This window comes from Caretta caretta, chromosome 7, assembly GCF_965140235.1.
Source record: "Caretta caretta isolate rCarCar2 chromosome 7, rCarCar1.hap1, whole genome shotgun sequence".
NCBI classification, from domain to species: Eukaryota; Metazoa; Chordata; order Testudines; family Cheloniidae; genus Caretta; species Caretta caretta.
This window is the reverse complement of record NC_134212.1, coordinates 19356514-19383363: the sequence shown is the minus strand read 5'-3', so window position 1 is coordinate 19383363 and position 26850 is coordinate 19356514. Positions and strand designations below refer to the sequence as shown.

At 42.6% G+C, this 26850-nt stretch overlaps 1 protein-coding gene across 9 annotated transcripts in view; it reads left to right on the top strand.

Moving 5' to 3' along the window:
- TMCC1 (transmembrane and coiled-coil domain family 1) overlaps nucleotides 1–26850 on the top strand; it is a 207871-nt gene that overhangs the window by 159572 nt on the left and 21449 nt on the right. The gene's annotated exons all lie outside the window — the stretch shown is intronic.

The following is a 26850-nucleotide window of genomic DNA, read 5'->3' as shown; positions in this document are numbered from 1 at the left end:
GTATTTGAATTGATTCATATTCTTAGTTGTCCTGTAACACAGTTGAAGGGGTAGGAATCCTACATTTAGTCAAACTACTGGGAGAATACTGTGGATTGCAGCTTTGTAAAATTGTTCTCACTTATGCCTCAGATAAGCTTTTTTTGTAGATGAGAAGAATATCATAATCTGGTAAAGAGCAAGGAGTAGATTTTGTGTTGGCTAGAATACTAGCTTTTTACCCACAGCTTTCCTAGGGTCCCTTCTCTAGAGGCTTGTTTACATGGTGCAGAGGGCTGATTCTTAAATTCCTCTGCTGATGCCATGTGGACCCTGCTGGTGCTCACTAAAGGTACCTTTCAGAGTAACAGCCGTGTTAGTCTGTATTTGCAAAAAGAAAAGGAGTACTTGTGGCACCTTAGAGACTAACCAATTTATTCGAGAAGTGAGCTGCAGCTCACGAAAGCTCATGCTCAAATAAATTGGTTAGTCTCTAAGGTGCCACAAGTACTCCTTTTCTTTTTAAAGGTACCTTGTTTGCATTAATGTAGTCCTGTTTGAAACCTGTGTCAGCAGGATCTACAAAAGGCAATTAGAGGACAGCATGTTCATGTGCTTTACAAATCGCACCCTCGAGTGCATTTGCTGGCGCTGTATAGGAAAGCCCTAGTTTAAATGCTGTACTTCACTTCTTAGAGCAGTGCTTTCTAGTGATCAGAGTATCTCAGCTTTTCATATCTCTGATGATCTTTTATCATTTACAGTATTTTGAACAACCTGACTAAAGATATTGGAGTTTTTCCAAACTAAGCAAGGAAACAGTAATAAGAACATCAATTTCATGAAATTATTCTTGCATCTTCTATTCTTGAAACCATTTTGATGGCAACACACCTTTCTTATTAACGTTTTATCATGGTTGTGCCTAGACTCAACAAGGTTGGTTCCTTATTCTGCTAGGTGCTGTATAAATGTGTGGTAAATTACACTCCTTTCAATTGTTTGACTCCCGAAGCTCCCCTGCACTGTTGCTGGAAGGAGGGGCTTTGTGGCAATGTAGTGGAGAATGAGGTGAGAGAGAATGAGGTGAAGTAGTGCAGCCGCAATAATTGTTTCTACCTGTTCAGACTAAGCAAAACCGTTGTAGACTGTGCTGCACAACCAGACCTACAGTAGGGTTGCCAATCCTCCAGGATTGTCCTGGAGTCTCCAAGAGTTTAAGATTAACCTTTAATTGAAGATTATGTCATGATGGAATATCCAGGAATACATCCAACCAAAATTGGCAACCCTAACCTACGGTAAAGATCTGCTTCCTAGTGTTGCAATCAACACTTGTAAAACACCCGAGATGGCAGCTGTACGTAGACACACTGTGCTCTACAAGTGTTATACGTTTAGTGTTCCAACCAGTGGGTTTTTGCATGGTATAGACTCCTCCCAGGACTCCATGGCATTGTGTACAAAAGGGGTAGCTATTCCTGTAGGAAGGGGGAATAATAGTGATACCAGGATAAGGCAACTTTATACTGATATGAATGCATCCACAATTGGGCGTTATATCAGTTTAACTATTTCAATAGAAAAATAAGCCGCCTCCAACTGAAATAGTTAATCTAGAGTAAACACTACAGGTAGACAAGGCCTAAGTCGCTTTTCTTTACTAATCCTATTTATTCTCACTGGAGATAATGTTTTTTTAGCTACATTTAAGTTGACTTGATGGCAAGGCAGAAGTAGAAATTGGTTGAAGTTTTACATCTAAACTTTCTGAAAAAGTGTTTTGAGTAACAGAGCTCACCTGTTGTCCAAGTACCTGCTATCATGTATATCATTCTATCTAAGGAAATTCTTGCATTAAGTTGAATATACAGTTGCACAGCAGACACCATTGTTTGAACGCTTGATAGGAATTCTTTCTATGAGGTCATCTTCTTGTGACAATCCCAATTAAAGGTTTGAACTTCCACCAAACAGAAATGAAATAATGAGGAGGCTTTTCATCCAGAAGTTTGCAAGAACCACGTGTCCAGCGGGCCTCCAGTCTTGCGTGCCTGCATTTGTGCACAAAGAGGTTGGGTGCTCGACTACTCTGTGTTGAACCACCCATTCTGAGTCTGGGCGTGAAATAGGTGGCCCATAACGTACCATTGCTTTGGGTGCCGACTAATTTTTTCTGACTCAAAATGAGGAATACATGCTAGATAAGCGTTCAACCTGAGAACTAATTTTACAGCAGCTTCTGTGAAGCTGAAGTACCTTTTAACTTCTTTGTAACAATGCTGTCTGTTTTTTTCCTCTGAATCTCAGACTTCCCGCTGCTGCCACCCCAACCTCTCTTTCGGTCTCTGTCCCCCTGCAGGCACTTGATGCTCCTTCCCTGTAGTGCTTGTCTAGTAGCACCATCTCAAATACTAACATAAACATGCATTAAGAGGACATGGCCAAACCTTTTTTTAAAATTTCTCTTTCCTTCAGTTGAAAGCTGAAAGTGAATTTTTCCCCATGTAATGTTTTCCTTCTTGTTGCTCATATGCTGGTCTATTATAGAATTTGCCCCTTAGCTGGGTTGTTGGGTCTCATTTTTATAAACTAATTGTAGATTTTCTTCACAGCACAAAGAATTGCATGGATTTTACAAAACAGCATAAGGGAAAAAGCACAAAGTTGTGTTTTAGCTTGGCTAATATACTCCACGCTTGTATAACTCTGTATCTGCGGGTCAGCAGAGTAGTCCAGAGGATAAGGAGCAGAAAAGAGAAGCAAAAGAGTTGGGAAAAGCTGTATGTCCTTGAGTCCACTGTGACTGCAAATATGCTGCTGTGGCTAACGCAGTGGCAATCTCTTGAAACCCACTTTTCCTTCCTGTTGGTCCCTAATACAGCTGGAGTCAGGAGCCATTAGCACATACAGGACTGTGGGCTCTTCAGCAGTTCACTGCCTATGCTCAATTAGTCTATCACTGTACATAGCTCAGGCTCAACAGCATGAGTTTCAACCTCATAGAGCCACTAATATGAGCCTCCCACTCCCAGCACTAAGTAGCAGGCTGAGTGACAGACTGGGCCGGGAAGCAACCACGGAATGGAGATGCAAAGACCAAGAAAGGGGGAATTTTTTTTATAAAGATGAGGCTGGTGTGAGGTTTGGAGGAAGAAAATTGCGGGGGGAGAGAGGGGAGAAATACGATAACAGGGAATGGTGTGAGGGGATATGATAGGAGTGCCTCTTCACCAAACTCTACCGCAGATTATTTTACATTTTCTGAGCACAATACAAAGAATGATTGATTAACCTTCACCACACCTCTGTAAGGTAGCATCCCCTTTAGCAGATGGAGAAACTGAGGTGTACAGGATGAAGTGACTTGACAAAGTTTTCTCTGCATCAATGACAGGGCCAGGATTCGAACTCAGTTCTTTCCTCCTGATCTGTGCTTGGCCCACTAGACCAGCAGTTCTCAAACTGTGGGTTGGGACCCCATTTTAATGGGGGTCGCATTAGACTTGCCAAAGCCCGAGCCCCACCGCCCAGGGACGAAGCCCAGGGACCAGGACCAAGCCCAAGCCCCACCACCCAGGGACAAAGCCAAAGCCTGAGGGCTTCAGACCTGGGTGGCGGGGCTCAGTTTACAGGCCCCCCACCTGGGTCTGGGGCTTTGGCCCCCATGCCCAGGGCAGGCTCAGGCTTCATTTCCCGCCCATTCCTGGGGTTCTATAGTAATTTTTGTTAGAAAGGGGTCACAGTGCAATGAAGTTTGAGAACCCCTGCACTAGACCATGTTACCTTCATACCGGAGTTTCTTCCTGGTGTGCTGTCATAAGAACATAAGAATGGCCATACTGGATCAGACCAAAGGTCTGTTCAGCCCAGTATCCTGTCTACCGACAGTGGCCAATACCAGGTGCCCCAGAGGGAGTGAACCTAACAGGTAATGATCAAGTGATCTCTCTCTCCTGCCATCCTTCTCCACCCTCTGACAAACAGAGGCTAGGGACACAATTCCTTACCCATCCTGGCTAATAGCTATTAATGGACTTAACCTCCATGAATTTATCCAGTTCTCTTTTAAACCCTGTTGTAGTCCTAGCCTTCACAACCTCCTCAGGCAAGGAGTTCCACAGGTTGACCGTGTGCTGAGTGAAGAACTACTTCCTTTTATTTGTTTTAAACCTGCTGCCCATTAATTTCATTTGGTGGCCCCTAGTTCTTATATTATGGGAACAAGTAAATAACTTTTCCTTATTCACTTTCTCCACACCACTCATGATTGTATATACCTCTATCATATCCTCCCCCCCCCTTAGTCTCCTCTTTTCAAACTAATCTGCTGAAAATTGTTTCAACTGATATTTAATGGTGTGTGTAATTTATACCCTGCTGTGTGGGTGGATATTGGGGGGGTATTTTTTAATCCCAGCTCAGAATTTTCTTGTAAACCCAATATTTTGCACTCCCTCAGGGACACCAGTTATCTTGTTTATACAGCTGATATTTTTACTTTACTACATTGTCCGTTTGTTACCTTTCTCGGTGTTTTTGAGAGTGCTGCATAAATAAAATGTAGTGTAATTAATATAGAATTGAATGCCCTGTAGCTTTAAATCTAACAGTCCCAATGCTTTTGTATGTAAACAAAATGCTCCCAGTGGGCTGGAGGAGAGAAGCATATACTGTGCATGAGTGCTGAGTGTAACTGTTTGCATCAGCAGCACTGGAGGTCTGCACACAGTGATGCTTGTTTTGGCAAAGGCTTTCTGTTTATAAGGCAAGTGTCCAGAGCCCTCTCTCTCAGATGTAGGGAGCAGTGTAGTCAGTGTGGGAGACTGTCCAAGCAGTACCTAGCACTGAGGAGGACTTTGCAGATTGGCCATGCAGTGATGTTTATGTGGTGCTGCTGTACCTGTATGTGCTGCGACAAGCACTTCTCCGAGCCGGTGAAGGTGAGAAGATCATGGAACATCCGTGCATCCTATTTGGCTGTTTTATTTAGATCTCCAGTACAGTAGCACTTGACCTCATTTATAGCATTATTCTTGGAAACCCTGTTTTCCTCCAGGCTTGACTGTTACATTCTGTGGTCTGATTTTTATATATATAGTTTTATTCGTCTTGGAACCTGGAAAGTATGGAAAAGGCTTCTGTCTGAGTGAGTGTTTCAATTTATAATCAAGATCAAGTATGTCCTTGCATAGTACAATGAAGTATGAAAGCTAGGGCTAGTAAAAGCAGCCCAGTGTCACGGGGTATTTTGATCAGGCATATCTTTAAATATGAATGCATGCTTTGCTTTTTCAGCTGTGTAAAAGGCATTTCCAGGAGGACATAAACATATTGCAGAATCATATCTGACACTAGGCAAAGAAATTGTCATCTGGCTTCTCAGAGTGCCTGGTGACCTTCACAAACAAATGTGTAATTCTTTGGCCTTTATAAGCAGTGTAATCAGGAATCGCCCCCTCCACAAAAGTGTGTTACAGCAAGACCTATTCCCTACTTACATTTATGAGAAATCTAGAGTGGGGGTTGGGAGTCTGATCTTCTATGAAAAATGTATACAAGTTCTTGCCTGGTGGTTCTCTGATCTGCTGTGACTCCAGTGTACAGAAGGAAGGAAGGAGAAACCCAGGAGCCTGACATTTTGGTTTTACCATGTGGGGGAGGAGGGAATATTTTCCTTGGATTTATTACCAGTCCCTAAATACATGATGCACATATTAAGCAGTGGCTAGTGCTGTGTTTGAGGCATATATATATATCTAACCCCACTTATTGCCTAGACCCATCATTTTCTTTAAGAGCGACCAGTTCTCGGGAGAGGTACATTTTTCTTTTTCTTACTGTGTTTGTCCGTCTCTTTAATAAAAGTAACGTAGAGGTGGCTACTGCTGGTACCTGTTAACACAAAAATTGAGAGCTGAAATTGTGCAGGAAGTAGCTTAGGGGGGTGGATTGAGGGCAGGGAAGGGTTTTGTTTACCATTGACACTAGCATTTTATTTGTATTCAGCTTTCAGGGGAAATACCTGCTGGACTACAGTTGGATAATCAGTGTCTGTTCTTAGAGAATGCAACGCCTGGATCTTCTATAAGACTGAAGATTCACACCATATTGCCTTAAGTACAGTTTTAGAATCTGTTGCCATTACTGCCTCTGGTGCACAGTTCCTGCTTGTTCATAGATCCTCTTCTAATATTAGCAACAGTACTTGTTCTTAGCGGGGCCTCCTGAGATGGAGTTCCAAATCTGCCTTTATGTTTGTTGCAGATAGTTTGCAGTAAATATATTGATTTCAGCTTTCCGTTAATATAGTATTTACTGTAGACTTTTAAACAAGTTTCTCCACTGCCTTTCTGTGCTGGAGACTGCCACCTCTTGAATGAAACTTCCTCATTAAATATAGCTTGTCCCTTTCAGGTCTCCAAAGGCATATGTATGTGTATGGCAGCCCAGCAGGAGGCGGCAGGCTTTTCCTTTGTTCTGTAATGGCATATATTAGCTCTCCATTGTCTCTGACTAGCTGAGCGGGTCTTCTCTTTGCGACTTCGTTATCTCATGACTCTAGCATGATGTTAGGGCTTGGCTACACTTACATTTTATAGGTTTCAGAGTAGCAGCAATGTTAGTCTGTATTTGCAAAAAGAAAAGGAGTACTTGTGGCACCTTTAAAATTTTAAATTGGTTAGTCTCTAAGGTGCCACAAGTACTCCTTTTCTTTTTGCATTTTATAGCGCTCTAACTTGCTGGCTCGGGTGTAAAAAATCACCCCTCTGAGCGCAGCAAGTCAGAGCGCTTTAAAGCACTAGTGTAAACAGGCTCCGAGCGCTGGGAGCTAATCCCCTCGTGGAGGTGGATTACCAGGAGCACTGGGAAAGCTCTCTCCCAGGGCTGGCGCGCGACCACACTCGCACTTCAAAGCGCAGCCACGGGAGCGTTCCCTCGACAGCGCTTTGAAGTTTCCAATGTAGCCATGCCCTTAGTGTGGCTCCCATACAGCATTTAGAGCTTGAACAACAAACTGCAGATTTTGATAGTAAAGCAACCTCTGCAGTATCCAAACTATTGTGTAGCTTCCTGGCAAATAAGACATTTGTCGCTGTGCACTCTGTGTGTATTATAAAGGCTTAAAGGGTTAGGGTTAATGTATTGAGAATCTATAGATACAACTTCCAAACAATGCAGTGACAGGACACGTGAATCTTGTTGCAGTTTCAAGACACATTTATCTTTTAGTACAAGTGGTTGATTACATGAATCCAGAAATAAGTTTACAGAAAGGCTTTTGGTTCCAGTGGAGCTCAGTTAAATGACAGTTATACCTGCAAAAGAAACCACTTCTAAAAATACGTTCTCAGTGTATCAAACAAAAACATGTATGGAAATGTAGTTGCACCCTTCAAAATGACTACTTTATGTCAGAGATGAATTGCAAGAGAAAAGATCTGTTAAATGATAACATAACAAGACAAATTAGATTTCAACAGAGAAGACTCCTCTTAAAAGGGGGGGAAACGCTTGTTTTAAGTGTGGTTGTACTGTGTAGAATGATCCTGTAAAAATGACCTTGTGAAGTTGGATATTTATTCTCACTGATTCTATATCCAATTTGCTCACTCATTTTACAAGTCAAATGTAACTTGCAGCCTGCAATCTGAAAACCAAGCTCTGTTCTTTACTGTGCCTTACACATTCACCACTAATATTCTGCATTAGTTTATTCGATAACAGGTTGATATGTGAGACAAAATAGACTGTACTGGTGTTATACCAATAAAATAAAAACCAGCAGGATCTTATTAAAGAGAAAAAGGCAAAATACCACATTTATTGTGAATACAGAAAGAATCATAGTAAGCAGTTAATTATAGCTATAACATTCCATTCAATCTCATATTTATTCACACATTCATTCATACAAACACACACACACACAGGTTCTGCAAGGTTGTTATCATAGTTACCAGCCTTAGAATTGCTCATGCCAAGCCACTGGCCAGGTGGCCTGGACATGAGGAGGGAGCAGGGCCTTGTCAGATGCTCATCTGATGCTCCTGGAAGTTGGTTTGCAGAATCAGACCCCAAAGTTCTCACTTTCTAGAGTCCATTTTTATAGGAATTTCTTCCTATACCAGGCTGTGGGAATTGCTTCATCATGCTGTTGCTGAATTAATCAGCAGATAGCACATTCCTGGCGGCTCCATGCTGCTAGATGTTATCTTGTTCTTTGGTTCTCCCATTCTTGAGGCTGTTGGGTGGATTCCAGTCTGCCCTCCGGGGGGTCCTCTGGTTATTTCCACTTGATGCCTTCTTCAGCCGATGGACACTGGATTCTTAGGCTGGCACCTCCCTGATCATTCAGTTATTATCCACACCAAGCATCCATCCACATACATCCTCTAGCTCTATTTTAATCACAATTGTTAATACAACAAAAGGGCGGGGAGTCTCTGGGTGCTGTTTCTGTTGTTACAGAGTATTGCTTTGAGTCTCTCTCTGTGTGAACTGCTTTGAGAACAGACTCTGTCTTAGAATGTACTAACGCAATTAGCAGCTTGCAAGTTTCACACATAGAGGGAGAGAAACAGTACCAAAAACCAAGAGATCTCTTAATTAGTAATACCCTGGAATTTAAACTATGGGGAATCAAACTCATTTGTGATTTTAATACAGAACTTCTTTAATATGATCCAACACTGGCTCTAACAATAGTAAAAGCTTTGTTTTGTCAGTAAATTAAGCAAATATGACTCTCATACACAGGGGAAACTGGAATGAGAGAAAAGAGTGCCATTTTATGTAGTCATTCCGATGATTATACCCTGTATTTCAAATAAATAGACTTGTTTTCAAGATATCTTTCCCTATAATTAAAATTCATCCACCTCCTCTCCTGTTTTTATTAGTGTAACCGCCTGCTCCCTGGACTTCCTGACATCCACATGGTTTCCCTTCAGTCAATTTTATATATATAGCCTTTAGGAACTCCTGTTTCATAGCACATCTATCGGTAGTTTGCCTTAAGACCTGGTTGTGTATGTACCTTTGCACTGTGTGGAAAACCTTGTTAAAAGAATGTCTCCATGAATAATTGACTTTATCAATTTCTGGACCTTCAACCTGTTCTTGCATTGATCCATATATATATATGGCAATGTCTATTACTATCTCTTCCTCTTTCCTCTCAAAGATCAAGCTCCTTCAGGGCCCTGCACATAATTCTGTCCTCATTTATCTACCTCTATATTCTTGTAATATGTTGCCTATGATGTCAGTCTTAATGTCCCACTTGTCCACCTATCACAAGTGATTTTCTTCCACACGCCTCTTTACATCTGGGAAGTCATTCCTGAATTGATCCACTAAATCATTACTCTGTGCATTCAAGACCTTCCTGAAGACCCACTTCCACCGTGACACCTACAAGAAGTCAAACTGGCTGATTGTGCCTTGATGGCGGGGTATTTGGAGGTAGTTTTAATCATTTTTAAAAATGTAAAATGTGTGAATAATCACTTGTTGAACACTTGTATGTTGTGCCCTTTCCTCTCTCCTCAGAGTGAGGACCATGTCTCATCCTATGTCTGTATTGCACCTACATAATAAATATTCACCTTTATCTCATCCCTTTCCACACACCCCACCTGCTTCTGGTTCTTGGGCAGTGGTTGAACCATATGTATTCCTCAAGGAGAATGTGTTTCTTGTCAATCAGCTTTTACCCTTTAGCAGTTAGTAGTGACTGATTCCTAAAAGAATCCCTTCCAGTCTTAGACCAGAAGAATGGTGACCAAGATACAGGGCTTCAGCCAACTGGGTATAAAAGTGAGAAGAATATAGGATCTTGCAAGTGGTAGCAGATTTGTAGACCTCAACAATCCAGGGAATAACCAGGGTTACTGGGGGGTGGGCTGGTTGGTTTGTGTGTGGGCGGGGAGGGGGGGGTGTTTGTGTGTTAGTGCACTAAGTAAAGGTGCAAGAATGTGAAATGTGTTGTGTTGGTTGTGTTGTAACTGACACCACAGTTAATTCTTTCTGATAAGACAGGTCACGGCAGTAGCAACATTAAACATATTTTTTTCTTTCATTTCACTTACTAATGCTCAAATATTGGTCCTTTTCTGGAACTCTCGTGCGTTGCAGATATATGGAAAATAAAGCTGGTTGCTCTGGCACTTTAACCAGCAAGTTAGATCACGTCTACATTACAAAATAGAACCACTTATTGACTGGGTCAGGACAGTTATATTGTAACTGAAAACTGTCGGGTGAAAATTTTCAAGGTTGCCTAAGTCCTATTTTCAAAGTGATTTAGGAGCCTACATCTCACAGTTCATTTAAGTCCTATTAAAAACTTTGCCTATAATGTAGATGGGCAAGTAGTCCTTATGCCCCTGGTTAGTTATATACCTTCGGTCATTCCCCCTTCTGTAAGCTGGTGGTATAAATGTTTACCATGCAGAGATATTGAGGCGTGATTATTGTCTATATAAAGTTTTGACGATGTAACACACCATATACAGTAGAACTGCTTTAGTGGTCATTTTAGTTTCTATGGATAAATTACAAAGCTATTTCCTCTTGGTGCTAAGTTGTTTGTCCCTCATACTTTGTAGTTGGGGCAAGCAAAAGAATCAAATTGGAAGCAATTTTTCTGATTTTTCTTTTTCAAAGATAGGAAAGAACTTCATACCTCCTTGAGGGGCAGTTGGCTGCAGGCAAAAAATGTTACTGATTCTGGGAGGTCCTGTTAATGTCAATTAGACCTGACCGACTAGCTTGAGTATTAAAAATACTAGCAAGACTCTCAAGTCTATGCTTCTGTTCACGTGTCTGATTTAGCAAGCTCTGTCTTTTAGATCTGAATATATTGAGAATTTGAATGTAAAGATCATAATAGGAGTTGCTCAAAACAATTCTTAGATGCTGACTTACCGAAGGCTCCTATGTGTATGTGGAATAGAATATGTTATAGTGCAGAGCTGTAAAGAATGTGTGGGGGACTGAACACTCAGCCTTTAGGAACTCCTGTTTCATAGCACATCTGTCGTCAGTTTGCCTTAAGATATAGTTGTGTATGTTCCTTTGCATTGTGTGGAAAACCTTGTTAAAAGAATGTCTCCATGAATAATTCACTTTATCAATTTCTGGACCTTCAACCTGTTCTTGCATTGATCCAGACTTGCATGTTAACAGAAATTTCCTCTATTTACATCTATACTATAGGGCCCCTCCTTGACGTGTATGGAGAATCTAAGAATGATTAAGTCTGTGTGTTACATAAACAATGAACCAGAAGGCTGGTGATTGAGAATGTGTGTAGTTCTGCACTGGACAAACAAAGGCTTGTGGTAGGGGGTCCTCTTACCGTTAGAGAAATTTTGTGCAGATTTAATAAGCAGCCTCCAAAAAGCAGATGTAGCATTAAAAAAGTGAAATAAAACGTGGGACTAGAATAGCTCCTTACACTAACAAAGCTGTTCTTCTGTAGTTCATGTGAATATTGTTTACATTAAAATCTAGAAAAGTCACACCTAGTGTGTTGTGCTTTCAGACCAGGGCTGTGTTCAGTTCTGATATTTCACTGTTGCACACATTAATGCACCTTAATTGTACTATTCCATCTGAAGCCAGCCACCTCCATGACATTTTCTGATTATCCTTTTTAGATATCACAGAGCAGCAACACAATGCCTAGCCTGTAGATTGTTGCAACCCTATCTGTCATGGATACCAACTGGGTATCTTCCATGCTCTATCAAAAGGCTAACTGTTGAATAAACGCTGAAGTAGCTAAAGAATTTCTCAGACCACTTCAGGTGAGCGGTAATGTCCCCTCACAGACTATTTGCATTTCTGACATAAAATCTGAGTAGATGGAGCACCAAAGCACAATCTGAAATTTTTTTTCATTCTGATTAATAATAATGCCAAGAAGGCTTCTCACAAAGTGAAATCTTGCAGAAAAACTGCTGCTGCTTCAAGTGATGGTCCCTATTGTAGTCCACTGAGAGGGTTATGCCTGCACACCAAGCGTCCGGAGTCGGAGAATTTGAAAGTAATGTCCACTGGTCCCTGCATGCACCTGGCTCGCCCTACTTTCAAATTCTCCAACTTCGGACACAGTGGAATACAGATAGGGACCACACATTGAAGAACCTCCAATTACAGGTAAATAACCTCCTCTTCCTTCTCTGTGGAATGCAATTGGGACTGAAGAGAAGAGTTTTATTACACAAGTAACCTGACTTCAGTTAGGGTGGACAATGTAGTAGCCTCAGTGCATATGTCAAAGGCTTCCTGGTGGCTTATAAAGTTTGTTTTACTTTTACTTTTGCATTTGAATGTGGTTATTTGTGCCAGCCTTGCAGAGCTGAGATTAACTGTTTCCATATGTCAAGGTTCCTCCCCCACTCTGAACTCTAGGGTACAGATGTGGGGACCTGCATGAAAAACCCCCTAAGCTTATCTTTACCAGCTTAGGTCAAAACTTCCCCAAGGTACAAAATATTACACCCGTTATCCTTGGAATGGCCGCTACCACCACCAAACAATTACTGGTTACTGGGGAAGAGCTGTTTGGACGCGTCTGTCCCCCCAAAATACTTCCCAAAACCTTGCACCCCACTTCCTGGACAAGGTTTGGTAAAAAGCCTCACCAATTTGCCTAGGTGACTACAGACCCAGACCCTTGGATCTTAAGAACAATGAACAATCCTCCCAACACTTGCACCCCCCCTTTCCTGGGAAATGTTGGATAAAAAGCCTCACCAATTTGCATAGGTGACCACAGACCCAAACCCTTGGATCTGAGAACAATGAAAAAGCATTCAGTTTTTTAAAAGAAGACTTTTAATAAAAAATAGCAGTAAATAGAAATAAAGAAATCCCCCCTGTAAAATCAGGATGGTAGATATCTTACAGGGTAATTAGATTCAAAACATAGAGAACCCCTCTAGGCAAAACCTTAAGTTACAAAAAAAGTACACAGACAGAAATAGTTATTCTATTCAGCACAATTCTTTTCTCAGCCATTTAAAGAAATCATAATCTAACACATACCTAGCTAGATTACTTACTAAAAGTTCTAAGACTCCATTCCTGTTCTGTCTCTGGCAAGAGCAGCATACAGACAGACTCAAACCCTTTGTTTGTCTCCCTCCTCCCAGCTTTTGAAAGTATCTTGTCTCCTCATTGGTCATTTTGGTCAGGTGCCAGCAAGGTTACCTTTAGCTTCTTAACCCTTTACAGGTGAGAGGAGCTTTCCCCTGGCCAGGAGGGATTTCAAAGGGGTTTACCCTTCCCTTTATATTTATGACACGCCCCCCAAATCTCAGCTAGGGTGAAACACTGGCTGGGATTTCTTCCTGGAGCTCTAGGAAAAACAGAGTTAATAAGACACATGCATCTCTAAATATACTACCAAGTACATAAAGACTAACAATATTTTCCACATCTCAAGGACGATTTTAACCAGTTGATTCTGGGAAACTTTCACGGGAGAGTGCATCAGCCACTTTGTTAGAAGCTCCTGAGATGTGTTGGACGTCGAAATCAAAATCTTGGAGAGCTAAACTCCACCGAAGAAGTTTTTTGTTAGTTTCCTTGACGGTGTGAAGCCACTTCAGTGCAGCATGGTCGGTTTGCAGGTGGAAACGCCGTCCCCAAACATATGGGCGTAGCTTTTCCAGAGCGTAGACAATGGCATAACATTCTTTTTCAGTGACTGACCAGTTGCTTTCCCTCTCAGACAGTTTTTTGCTGAGAAACACTACAGGGTGGAATTCTTGATCAGGTCCTTTCTGCATTAAAACTGCTCCCACACCACGCTCGGATGCATCTGTGGTTACTAGGAACGGTTTGTCAAAGTCTGGGGCCCTTAGTACAGGGTCAGACATGAGTGTCGCTTTAAGCTTGTTAAAGGCCTTCTGACACTTTCCGGTCCACTGAACAGCATTTGGCTGTTTCTTTTTGGTTAGGTCTGTCAGTGGGGCAGCGATTTGGCTGTAGTGCGGTACAAATCGTCTGTAATAACCGGCCAAGCCTAAGAAGGATTGAACCTGTTTCTTTGACTTTGGGACAGGCCACTTTTGGATAGCATCCACTTTGGCCTGTAGGGGGCTGATAGTTCCTTGACCCACCTGGTGTCCAAGGTAAGTCACTCTGTTTAGGCCTATTTGACACTTCTTAGCCTTAACAGTTAGTCCTGCCTCCCTTATGCGCTCAAGGACTTTTTGTAGATGTTCCAGGTGGTCTGCCCAGGAATCCGAAAATATGGCCACATCGTCAAGGTAGGCGACTGCATATTCTCCTAATCCCGCTAGGAGACCATCTACAAGTCTTTGGAAAGTGGCGGGTGCATTTCGCAGCCCGAAAGGGAGTACATTAAATTCATACAGCCCGAGATGTGTGATGAAGGCTGACCTTTCCTTGGCAGATTCATCTAGCGGTACCTGCCAGTACCCCTTGGTTAAGTCCAAGGTAGAGATGAACTGGGCCCGTCCCAGTTTCTCTAATAGTTCATCTGTGCGTGGCATTGGATAGTTGTCTGGGCGAGTTACAGCATTTAGCTTACGGTAGTCCACGCAAAAACGTATTTCCCCATCTGGTTTGGGAACTAGAACCACTGGAGATGCCCATGCGCTGCCAGAGGGGCGGATTACCCCCATCTGTAACATATCCTGGATCTCCCGTTCTATAGCAGTTTTAGCTTGAGGAGACACCCGGTAAGGTTGGACCCTAATTGGGTGAGCATTACCTGTGTCAATGGAGTGGTATGCCCGTTCAGTCAGTCCTGGGGTGGCTGAGAACGTTGGCGCGTAGCTAGTGCACAGCTCCTGGATCTGCTGTCGCTGCATACGCCCAAGGGTCATGGAGAGGTTCACCTCTTCCACACCACCACCACATTTCCCTTCGTAGTAAACACCTTCAGGCCACTCAGCGTCGTCTCCTCCCTGGGCTGTAAACTGACAAACCTTTAATTCTCTGGAATAAAAGGGCTTTAGAGAATTAATATGGTACACCTTAGGCTTTCGGTTGGAGGTGGGGAATGCTATGAGATAATTAACAGCTCCCAGGCGCTCCTGGACCATGAATGGCCCTTCCCACGATGCTTCCATTTTATGGGCCTGGAGCGCCTTTAAGACCATGACCTGGTCTCCTACTTTGAAGGAACGCTCTCTGGCATGTTTATCATACCAGGCTTTTTGCTCTTTTTGAGCATCCTGTAAGTTTTCTCTAGCAAGGGCTAAAGAGGTTCGGAGGGTGTTCTGTAGGTTGGTTACAAAGTCCAGAATGTTAGTTCCTGGAGAAGGTGTAAATCCCTCCCATTGCTGCTTCACCAACTGCAATGGCCCCTTAACCTCACGGCCATATACAAGTTCAAATGGGGAAAACCCTAAACTGGGATGTGGTACAGCTCTGTAGGCAAAGAGCAACTGCTGCAACACTAGGTCCCAATCATTGGAGTGCTCATTTACGAATTTACGTATCATGGCCCCCAAAGTTCCATTAAACTTCTCCACCATGCCATTTGTTTGATGATGGTAAGGAGTGGCAACCAAGTGATTTACCCCATGAGCTTCCCAAAGGTTTTTCATAGTTCCTGCCAGGAAATTAGTCCCTGCATCGGTGAGGATGTCGGAGGGCCAACCTACCCTGGCAAAAATGTCTGCTAGTGCCTGGCACACACTTTTAGCCCTGGTGTTGCTTAGAGCTACTGCTTCCGGCCATCGGGTGGCAAAATCCATGAAAGTCAGTATGTACTGCTTTCCTCTGGGTGTCTTTTTCGGAAAAGGACCCAGAATATCCACAGCTACTCGCTGAAATGGAACTTCAATGATGGGGAGTGGCTGGAGAGGGGCTTTGACCTGGTCTTGGGGTTTTCCCACTCCTTGGCACACCTCACAAGACTGGACATAGGTAGAAACATCCTTGCCCATTCCCTCCCAGTGGAATGACCCCCCCAAACGGTCTTTGGTCCTGTTCACCCCAGCATGGCCACTAGGGTGATCATGGGCTAAGCTCAAGAGCTTGGCCCGGTATTTAGTTGGAACTACCAACTGTCTCTGAGGATGCCAGTCTTCCTGGTGTCCACCAGAAAGAGTTTCCTTGTATAAAAGTCCTCTTTCTACAACAAACCTGGATCGATTAGAAGAGCTGAGAGGCGGTGGGTTGCTCCGTGCCGCCGTCCAAGCTCTCTGGAGGCTTTCATCTGCTTCCTGTTCGGTCTGGAACTGTTCCCCTGATGCTGGAGACATCAGTTCCTCATGGGATTGTGGACCTAGGCTTGGTCCCTCTGGAAGCGATATAGGGGATTGAGCTGTTTCTGTTGACTGTGAACCGCTCTCCGCTGGTGCACTATGTTGGGATTCAGGCTCCGGCTGAGCCTCTTGTGTAGGGTTATCGGCTGCTGCCAGTTCAGGTTCGGTGGGGCCCTCTGGTGTTGAGGTTGCAAGTACTGGATTCAGTGCTGACACGGGGTCTGGTGTTGGTTGTTCGGCTGGTTCCGGTTCTGGGACTGGTTCCGTCTGGGTCTCTGGGACTGGATCCACTACTGCTGTTGCAGACATTGGCCTGGGGTCCAGGTCCATCACCTCTGACTGGGTCCTGATAGAAGTTTCCGGAACAGAGCTAGGCCTCACGGCTTGTTTAGCCTGGCTGCGGGTGACCATTCCCACCCTCTTGGCCTGCTTCACATGATTGGCCAAGTCTTCCCCCAACAGCATGGGGATGGGATAATCATCATAGACTGCAAAAGTCCACATTCCTGACCAGCCCTTGTACTGGACAGGCAACTTGGCTGTAGGCAAATTGAAAGAGTTGGACTTGAAGGGTTGAATCGTCACTTGGATCTCTGGGTTGATTAAATTGGGGTCCACTAAGGAAGCATGGATAGCTGACACTTGTGCTCCGGTGTCCCTCCACGCGGTGACCTTCTTCCCGCCCACACTCACAGTTTCCCTCCGCTCCAAGGGTATCTGGGAGGTATCTGGGCCTGTGGACCTCTGGTGTGATTCCGGTGCAATGAACTGTAATCTGTTGGGGTTCTTGGGGCAGTTGGCCTTTACATGCCCCAGCTCGTTACATTTAAAACATCGTCCAGCTGATGGGTCACTGGGGCGAGGAGGGTTGCTGGAGAACGGGGTGGTGGGACGATAAGGGGTCTGGAGGGTTCTTTGGGAGGTAGGTGGGGCTTTGGGCGGCCCCCGGTAATAGGGTGTGGTCTGGGGTGGTCCCTTCTGGTCTCCACTCCAACTGCGACCAGTTTTCTTCTTCTCTGCCACCTCCACCCATCTGGCTCCAATCTCTCCTGCCTCGATTACAGTTTTGGGCTTCCCGTCTAGGATGTATCTTTCTATTTCCTCAGGAACACCCTCTAAGAATTGTTCCATTTGCATTAGGAAGGGCAAATTTACTGGAGATTCAACACCTGCTCCTGATATCCAGGCATCCCAATGTTTCACAATGTGGTAGGCATGTCGGGTAAATGACATGTCTGGTTTCCACCTTAGGGCTCTGAACCTCCGACGAGACTGCTCGGGTGTTATCCCCATTCTGACTCTCGCCTTGGATTTAAACAGTTCATACTTGTTCATGTGTTCTTTAGGCATTTCAGCTGCCACCTCAGCTAAGGGTCCACTGAGCTGCGGCCTCAGCTCTACCATGTATTGGTCAGTAGAGATGTTGTACCCAAGGCAGGCCCTTTCAAAGTTTTCTAAGAAGGCCTCAGTATCATCACCTGCCTTGTAGGTGGGGAACTTTCTGGGATGGGAAGTGGTACCTGGAGAAGGATTGCTAGGGTTTGTTGGTATATTCTGCTGGGCCTTTATCCTCTCCACCTCCTCCACATGCTTCCTCTCTTTTTCCTTCTCCTCCTCCACATGCTTCCTCTCTTTTTCCTTCTCCTCCTCCACATGCTTCCTTGCCTCCATTTCCCTCTTGTGGGCAGCCTCCTGTACCTCCTTCTCCAGCCGCATGAGTTCTATCTGTCTTTCATGTTCCCTTTGTCTTTCCTCAGCCTGAAATTTGGCTAATTCCAGCTGTAGTTGAGCTGAGGATTTGGTCATTCTAACCTCTCTGTTTTTAACTAACTTTACACCTGAGGTTTAGAAATAAACAAACAAAACTTGGCTGTAAAATTTTGCTGTGCTGCAATAGAATACCTATTCTCTGATAGTGATTGTCAGCCTACAGAAAAAGACAATTCCCTTGTCTCTGCTCTGGGCCCAAATTAAAGCAAAAAACCTCCAACTACTTGGAAACCTGCTTACCCAGCCCAAAGAAAAAGCAAATGGGTAGAACACACACCCCCTATTTACTTTTAGGAAGAAAAGAAAAAAAAACCTCTGGGATGGAAGACTGTGAATTTCGCTGCAGGAGTTAAGTACCCTGCCTCCAGGCAAAAAAAACCTGCAATTCACAAGATAATCCCCTTTTGTCTCTGCTTGGCCACAAAGCAGAGAGAAACCAAGCTGCTTTCAGTTTCAAAGCTGCTTTCTGGACTTTCTTTCCAAAGAAAAAAAAATTTTCCTTTTTAAAATCTGTATTTCCTAGTTCAAAAAATCTCAACTGGATCTCAAATGATTTCAGGTTAATCCCACCACTGTGCCACCATGTCAAGGTTCCTCCCCCACTCTGAACTCTAGGGTACAGATGTGGGGACCTGCATGAAAAACCCCCTAAGCTTATCTTTACCAGCTTAGGTCAAAACTTCCCCAAGGTACAAAATATTACACCCGTTATCCTTGGAATGGCCGCTACCACCACCAAACAATTACTGGTTACTGGGGAAGAGCTGTTTGGACGCGTCTGTCCCCCCAAAATACTTCCCAAAACCTTGCACCCCACTTCCTGGACAAGGTTTGGTAAAAAGCCTCACCAATTTGCCTAGGTGACTACAGACCCAGACCCTTAGATCTTAAGAACAATGAACAATCCTCCCAACACTTGCACCCCCCCTTTCCTGGGAAATGTTGGATAAAAAGCCTCACCAATTTGCATAGGTGACCACAGACCCAAACCCTTGGATCTGAGAACAATGAAAAAGCATTCAGTTTTTTAAAAGAAGACTTTTAATAAAAAATAGCAGTAAATAGAAATAAAGAAATCCCCCCTGTAAAATCAGGATGGTAGATATCTTACAGGGTAATTAGATTCAAAACATAGAGAACCCCTCTAGGCAAAACCTTAAGTTACAAAAAAAGTACACAGACAGAAATAGTTATTCTATTCAGCACAATTCTTTTCTCAGCCATTTAAAGAAATCATAATCTAACACATACCTAGCTAGATTACTTACTAAAAGTTCTAAGACTCCATTCCTGTTCTGTCTCTGGCAAGAGCAGCATACAGACAGACTCAAACCCTTTGTTTGTCTCCCTCCTCCCAGCTTTTGAAAGTATCTTGTCTCCTCATTGGTCATTTTGGTCAGGTGCCAGCAAGGTTACCTTTAGCTTCTTAACCCTTTACAGGTGAGAGGAGCTTTCCCCTGGCCAGGAGGGATTTCAAAGGGGTTTACCCTTCCCTTTATATTTATGACACCATAGATCAGAGGTTTTCAGATTTTTTCATATTAAGGACAACACAAATAATGTGAACCACACGCTCTTCCTTTCACAATATTATGGAGTATCTTTACTACCATTCACAGTTGCATAACATCCCTGTGGCATATACAGCGATTGCCTGTATGGAAAAGTAATATTAGGAAAGCATTTAATATATTTGAGCGGCTTTTTAATTCAATTTAGCAGTGGCAAATGAGGAAGCACTATGTGATCAGCCAGCTCTCTTCAAACCACCTGTGGTCTGTAGACCACAATTTGAAAACTTCTGCCATGGAGGTTGACCGTTTTTCTTTCTTTCTCACATGTTGTTAATCTTAAAAATGTGATGTCTTTAGGGCTGGTACAATCTTAATCCAAACATTGCTCAACTAAGGGAAGAACCACTTGCTGTAAGGTTTGTGGTAGGTGACTGTCTTCCTTCTGGCAGATTTCAGAGTAACAGCCGTGTTAGTCTGTATTCGCAAAAAGAAAAGGAGTACTTGTGGCACCTTAGAGACTGACCAATTTATTTGAGCATGAGCTTTCGTGAGCTACAGCTCACTTCATCGGATGCATACTGTGGAAACTGTCTTCCTTCTGTTGATCACAAATTATATTTAAATGTGTGTGTTGAAGCTGATTTATAGTAATCCCTGATATTTGCATATCTCCTTTCATTCAGAAGGATTACTATGTGCTTTTTCATGTAGTATGTAGTGGGATGATCAAATAGAGATGCACAGTCATATATGGGATAGATGCTATCATTTCTGTCCTATGCTAGGAATGCTGCAAAAACTAATTGGATTTAGTACAGGGCATTGGGGTTAACTCTTCTGTTTTTGCAACAAGTGTTACGGGATTTTCAGCAACCACAAGTTGTCAGGATTTTAGTCTCACATCTAAGGTGAGACTGCACCTCACAAGCACAGCACAGCACTCCCTAGAGCCATACTGGGGTATTGGTTCATTACTGATTCAAAGGGAACAGTGACATCTTCAGAGACCAACACCACTTCATGCGGCACTTGCGGTTTGTTGAATGGATATCTAATACTGCCTGTTTTTCGTTAACTGTATGATGTAATTAGTAAGATGTGAAAATTTTGCTTTTTAAGGAACATTGCTTGTCAAAGTAAGAAATGCTGATCTTAAAATGGAACAATGGAAGAGAGCAACTAAAGCTAGATCAGAGAACCATGCCTGGTATAGGTTTCATTTTAAACAAACATGAGACCCTTTTATAAAGTGTTGGATCCATGTCATTTCTCAAGCTCGGGGGGGATTTCTCAAGCTCAGAAATGCCTGGAGTGTTGAGATACAGCTGTACCTGTTCTTCCTCTTTAACCTACCTCAGTACAAATAGCCATGTTCTCTGTGTTCTTAGAGGTTAAGATAATATATGGAACATCCAGGAGGTCAGTGTGGCCTCATGGTTAGAGTACTTGTCTGGGATTCAAGAGACTCTTCTATTCCCAGCTCTGCCAGTGGACTGCTGGGTGTCCTTGTGCAAGTCACTTTGCCCCTCTGTGCCTCAGTTTCCCCTTCTATAAAATGGGATAACTCTGACCTCATAAAATATCTTGAAAGCTCCAGATAAGAGGTAGGCATTAACATCCTTGGGTCTGAATCCATTTGGAACCTTACAGTTGACCCATGTTCCAACCAGCAGTTAGTACACAGAGAAAAGCAGTAGGTAAACAGAATTTCCTTTTGCCTTGTTTCTACCTTCTGTAGCAGCTGCTTGGGACTGTGAGGAGGTTTAGTCCCATATAGTGACTCATCCATAATACTGCAGACACATGCCACACAGTAACCAGATCAGAATGCAAAAGGAAGTGTCTTAGTCAGGTGATGGCAATGGTAATGACCCTGGCCACAATTGACTACTGATCCTCTACAGCCCTAATAAAAAAAACAACAGTACATACACATTGATCTTGTGTCTTGCACTGGCCCTCTGAAAACACTCTGCCAAAAAATCAGAAAGCTGCTACTGTTTACAATGCCTGTCTAATGCAATCATTTCAGCTTTGCTGGAATTCAGTCATAGCCACTTTTTTCTTGTCCAGGGTACTTTAAATCTTTAAGATGACGAAAGCACTCAGTCTATTGGACATCAGTGGTCTTTTGACTAATGTCAGATAACTGATTATTTTAGTACCATATCTTGGCATTTTTGTCTATCTATCCCCACACACCCTGTATGTCTGTCTATGCGAGATTCCCAGGAATGGGATTGCAGCATATCTTTTCCCCTTGTCACTGTAAAAAGCTAATTAAAACCAACTTAAAAACTGAGTTTATATACACAAACCTTACTGTTCCCTGGGGACACCTGCATTTCTAATTGCATGTAGAAAAATGGGCTGTGATTTATACAGGAGGGAAAGATAAATCTGTCTCTTGTAATGAATACAATATTTTCAAAGAAACAAGTTTTATCAGATTTTATGGTAAAATACTTCGTTCTCTATAAAAGCAAGTAATCTCTTAAGAATAGAATAGTGATTGGTTTTGTTGTCTCCTACTCTCTCATGCTTTGTCTTCATGATTTAAAAAAGGTTTGTTTTTGTTGTTTGGGCTTCGTTGTCATTTTTAAACCCCAGGGTAACAGGTATTAGCTATCCCACTATGTTTAAAAAATACACTACCTTTTTGGCAGTGAAGACTTAGCCGAAAAGTGCTACTCTGAAACCTGTCATTTAAAAGAATGTGTCAACTCAGAGAGGCAGAATGTAATTACTCGCACTGAGCATTTGGTTGACAGTTTTAACTACTGCAGAACTTTACCATGGGAGATCTAAAAACAAGTGGTCAGGACCACACTTTTACATCTCCTCTGAAAGACCACAACTCCAGGTGTCCCTACCATGACTCTGAGGCCCTGGTTAAGTAGTGCTAGCTATTGATCTGACCCTAACCACTTTTGCTTTTGGGAATTGATGTGATTACAGCTTGAAGAGGGTGTGGCTACAGACATGAATCTTTAAAGAGCAGTAGGCCGGCGATTCAGTCAAACATGAAAAAGGCTTGTCTTCATGTACTGCACTGCAGCGGCTCAGCTGCACCACTTTAGTGAGGATGCTCCTGCGCTGATGGGAGCTTCAGCCATCGGCGTAGTTAATCCACCTCCCCTAAAGGCTATAGCTGTGTCAACAGGAGACATAGTGCTGTCTACACGGGGTTGGAGGTGGGGGTTAGGTCAGTATAACTACATCACTATGGGCTGAGGATTTTTCACAGCCCTGAGCAATGTAGTTATACTGATATAGGTCTGTAGTGTAGACCTGGCCAGAGATTTCTTCTCTCCTCTTAATTTTTGTTCCCCTAAAGATGATTACAGATCTCACTTTATTAATGGTTTGACTGCCTCTTAACCATCAGTGGGATCCCAAGAGTCTATACTCTCTCGTGTGCTTTGAGGAAAGAAGAGTCTGTCTATTCCTTGTGAATTAGTTAGCTCTTGGCTACTAGGAATTTCAATACCAATCCTCCGATTCTCTCTCCACCTACTGTATATCCATTGTATTAAATGTACTTTAATGAATCTGTTCATTTAGAGAGGGGAAATTTCAACAGGAAATCAGACTCATGACTTCTGTTTTGATCCTATGGTGGTATGGGGGGTTTTTTGGGGCGGGGAGGGGATACAGTGCAAACACTTCTTGAGTGTTTAGTTGTTGTGAATGTTTATCACGTATGGAGAGATCTTGATCATCAGGAGACATGACTTGTCCAATCTGCTCAGAAACCAGTTATGCACCTTCCCAGAGCTACTCCCAGCAGAGTCATCCTTCCCTTGCAACAGCCAGATCCTCTCTCACCTTCCCATAGTTCTTTTATTCTAAGACGACACTTCTTGGTCACGTTTTCAAAGCTTCAGGCAGAGAGGAGGGAATAGAAGCTGCAATAAACGGCTCCTAAAACCATGTGTGCCCGGAGCGCTGCTGTTACTGGCTTAAAGCCAGCTGCCCTACTTGGAAACAAAGTAAGTCTGGATTTTCAATGAGTCGGCAGATACCTTTGTGTGTGTGTGAAATGTTCCCACCAAGGTTTATTAAGACGACCCACCACACTGTAAATAAGACTCTGTGTATATATAATCTATAGAAAGACTGCGGGGGAGGAGGGAAAAAAGATTCTTCATAGGCTCTGCACTGTGGAGTAGATATGTAGAAAAACTCTTGTAGGGGACTAATCCTGGCAATTTAAACAGTGAGGAATTAACAATGAATTAAACCCTTTAGCTAAGGCATCCAGAAGACAATCTCCACCTGCCAGGAGGTAGGAAAAAAAACTGGGGTCATCATGTGGCCCAGTCTCCTTTAATAGTGGGGACAAAACAGCTTTCAGGACATTTCTTGTTTTCATATGCTGCTAAAAGGTCATACTAGCCTGTCTGGACTGACTTATTAGGTAGGACATTGGGGAAACACATTTGCGATATGAGCAATTGAATGTTAACTCACTTTCAGGTGTTCACACTGAACATATTATATTCCTTCCACAGCATCCCTATAGCATCTAACTAAGGTAGATTTTTCAGTAATCCTACATCATTAGTTTTAGACACCAGAACTCCCCAGTGTTCTGAAGGATATAGGTTTTGCCAAGTGTTTGGGGTTTCTTGACCAAACTAGCTGTAGTACAATAAAAAATCAATTTCATTCCAGAATAGTGTCCACACAGGCAGCTATTCTGGAATATTTTATTCTGCTGTGGCTGTTAGTCAGTTTCCCCATGTAAACAAGGCCTTAAAACCCTAAGGAATCTTGATCAGGCTGGTGAAAAGAAAGCGACCCAACGTTTCACTGTGAAGTTCCACCACTGACCTTCTCTCCATGAAAGAAAACCAACTTGGAGTGTTAGAGAAAAAGGTTGGGGCATTAGAATGATTTAGAGCATCTCCCAGTGGAACCAGCTTACAGTGCACCAAAATCTAGTGAAATTATTTTTATAGTAAAATAGTGTTTAACATCCCATATTGTTTCATAGCATTGAAATGTGCAAATTGCTGTTATGGTTATAGTAAAAGCTCAGCTTGGGGAGAAGCTGATTGGTGAAAAGCTGATTGGTGAAAAATAACATAATTGTGTTGCTCTCTACAGGTTTGTCTCTTATGTCCTGGATAGATTCCACAACCGCTCACTTTTAGCACCTTATGCTCTTGAGAGACCGTATTAATTTATCGAAGAAATTGATCTCTTTCAGAACCATTATTTTCTGAGAATTTTGCATTAGTTTTCAGTTTTTTATTTTCACATGCACTTGGTATTAGTTTCCCTAACCCAGCAATAAGGGGTAAATCTTTGTGAACAGTTTAATAAAGACTCCTCTCACTGGAGCTGCAAAGCTACTGTATAAGGCAATTGAGAGGAGTGATAAGATCATATCAACACACTGAGTAAGCAGGGCTGTGTTGGTGCTTCTGTAAGAATGTCAAGTGAGAGAAATTGTAAACTGAACCACAACTGCATGTAAAGTATCTGTTGACTCGATCAGGGATCCCGTACAAGGTCCTTGTTCGATATACGGCTTGATGAGGTAATCAGATATCAGAGCTACAGTCCTAAGAAAAGATTGATGAAAATCACGAATTCCAAGTAGAGAAACTTAATTACATACTCTTCCAAAATACATGTAAGCCTGTATCTCAGAGATTTAATATTCTCTGTGTAGTATTGCTAACCTGTGTGCTTTTAGCAGAACAGATTAATACTAACTATTGGTACTGCCTAGAAACCTTTTTCTTTTTTTTTAAACCAGTATCCCCTCTTGATTACCAAGCAATTTCTATGACTAAGGCTGCTTCAGTCAGTAGCTGATATTTCCACAGTCACCCCAGACGGAAGAATAATATTCCTAGGTTTCCAGCACCCAGAATCCTTTAGGACATAAAATGAAACGTCAAACAATATAACTTCCAAATGTCAGACAAGATTTTGTGTAATAATAAACAGTGAACTTCAGTGCTAGGTTACTAGCTAGTGGCCCTGTTGACCCTGCCCAGCACTAATTTGTGTTATGACAGTGCAGTAGATTGCTGCCTATCTAATGGAGGGTATTTATTACAACTTACTGTATGTATACTGTATTGTGTCAAGGGTATATTAAACTTCATGGAGGGAGGAAATCTATCTCTGAAGCTTCATTCTAATAGATTTTTTTTTTGTGCTTGACAAAGTGCATGTTCTCACAATGAATGCAGGAATGTTTCCTGTGGGGTTTACAGATTGAGATATAAATTGGATTAAAATAATTATCTAAATAGACTAGTGAGGGGCGCTGCCAAGTGTTTAAGACAGTCAGCAGGCTAGTCAGGGAGAAGAGAATGAGCACCATTATGATGTTTGTGATCCATGCTTTGCAAATCTCACAACCTATTTATGTAGAGCTTTAAAGGTCACATGAAGCCCAAAATGCAAGTTTGTTTTTACACCGCTTTAGTCCAGTAGAAATGTTTCACTGATTCTATTTATTCCAGTGGAAGCAGTTTATAAAACATTGTACCAAACACAGCCGCATTGTACTAGTGCATAAGAACCTGATAGTGAAAAAGTCTAGAAACAAAATGTGAAATGGGCTTTTCGTTGTTTGCTTTTCCTGCAGCTTGTATAACAAAGTTTCAAGAATGAGAAAGGAATTAGATTGTTTTAAATGGATGAGTTACCACTGTGTGCCTCCTTTTATACAAATGCTGGACATGAAGGGAGGAGTAAAAGGATGTTTTTTTTCCCTGCCCTGAACCCAAATTCCTGAGTCACATAACCTCGGCCTCAGTGTCCCCATCTCAAAGACGGGGGAAAAAACAAATTGCCTAGTCCAAGGGAAGTGCTCTTTACTTATGTAGCACTTTTAATCTCCAGTATGTGTTACAAATAGACATTCATAGTTGTTTATGACTGATAGGCCAGTTCAGGAATGCTGTGTTAACAATGGCAACTCAGAGCAATTCACTCTTGCAAAAATTTCGTCTGTCCTTTGTTTGAGCTTTCATATTATTCGTGGTTATTTGTTTCTTTACATCCCACCATTTCCTTGTGTTCAAATGACAGACTTCAATAGAAATATGTGGCTTGTAAATTGATACATTCTAGGCACAGAGCATTGGACGGATTACAGTGAGAGCAATGAGAAAGAAAAAGCCTTCTGGCATAAAGAAAGCAGTCAAGTCTAGGGGACAGAGCAGGAGTTACATTTTACCTAGTAACCAGGTTCCTGAAATACACAGCCCCAGGGACTTCTAAGGAAAAACGTTGACTTCCAAGGAAAGAGAGTTGTTAAAAGCTGCATTGTTTGAGTGTCCACTGTTTCTTCACTGTGA